This window comes from Chrysochloris asiatica, unplaced genomic scaffold (assembly GCF_000296735.1).
Source record: "Chrysochloris asiatica unplaced genomic scaffold, ChrAsi1.0 scaffold00001, whole genome shotgun sequence".
Taxonomy (NCBI): Eukaryota; Metazoa; Chordata; class Mammalia; order Afrosoricida; family Chrysochloridae; genus Chrysochloris; species Chrysochloris asiatica.
This window is the reverse complement of record NW_006408519.1, coordinates 13,425,611-13,426,454: the sequence shown is the minus strand read 5'-3', so window position 1 is coordinate 13,426,454 and position 844 is coordinate 13,425,611. Positions and strand designations below refer to the sequence as shown.

Genomic DNA, 844 nt, shown 5'->3' with positions numbered 1-844 from the left:
GTTCTGGTTAACTGAAAAAATAACACATATCTAGGTGGGCAGGGTCCTCAGAAGTCTTTTACGGTTGGACCTGACTGGATAGCACTCAGCAACAATAACCCTTTTCTCAATTCTGTGCTCTTCCACATCAAAACAGTAGGTTAGGTATCTGCAAAGGACTCAAGTCACATACCTTTGAAATGTTCTCCAAATTTGCTTAACAAAAAGAAGTCTGAATGGGAAAGGTTAGGACTGTATGGTGAGTGGGAAACCTTATAGGACAGACCTAACTACTTTGGTAAATGAGCAGGTTCAGCATTTGATGAAATTTCCTGTATTTTTTCTTACCAATGCAGTTTTCAGTTTTCTTAAAAATTCTTCAAAGTAAGTATCTCTTTTCATCCCATGCCCTTTGAGAAAAATCTCTCTATCTTGAATTTAACTGGATTAGCAGACTCCCTTGGAAACCAAAATTATTTGTCTTTTATTTTTGAAAGGCATATCATAAGTTTTAGATAAATTATCAGTAGCCATATACTGATTAAAAAGACACATTTAAACACACTTTGTTAGTATAAACCTGAAGAACCCTGATGATGCTGTGGCCTAAGTGTTGGACTGCTAACACAAAGTCACTGGTACAAACCCACCAGCTGCTCCACCGAAGAAAGATGAGACTATCTGCTCCCATAAAGATGTACAGTCTCAGAAACACTATATATTGTCACTATGACTCTGAGTCAGTAGGTAGCAGTGGAGGTGCCTACATTTTATTTATGAACTAGAATCTTAGTTGTGAAGTGTAAGTTAATGATTCATAGCAATACTATATAAGGTCTCTGAGATTTTAAATCTTTGGTAGAGC

The 844-nt window shown here is 36.7% G+C and overlaps 1 pseudogene; it reads right to left on the bottom strand.

Moving 5' to 3' along the window:
* Nucleotides 1-381, bottom strand: part of LOC102821838 — a 4,961-nt pseudogene extending 4,580 nt beyond the window's left edge.
* Nucleotides 382-844: the final 463 nt, after the last annotated feature.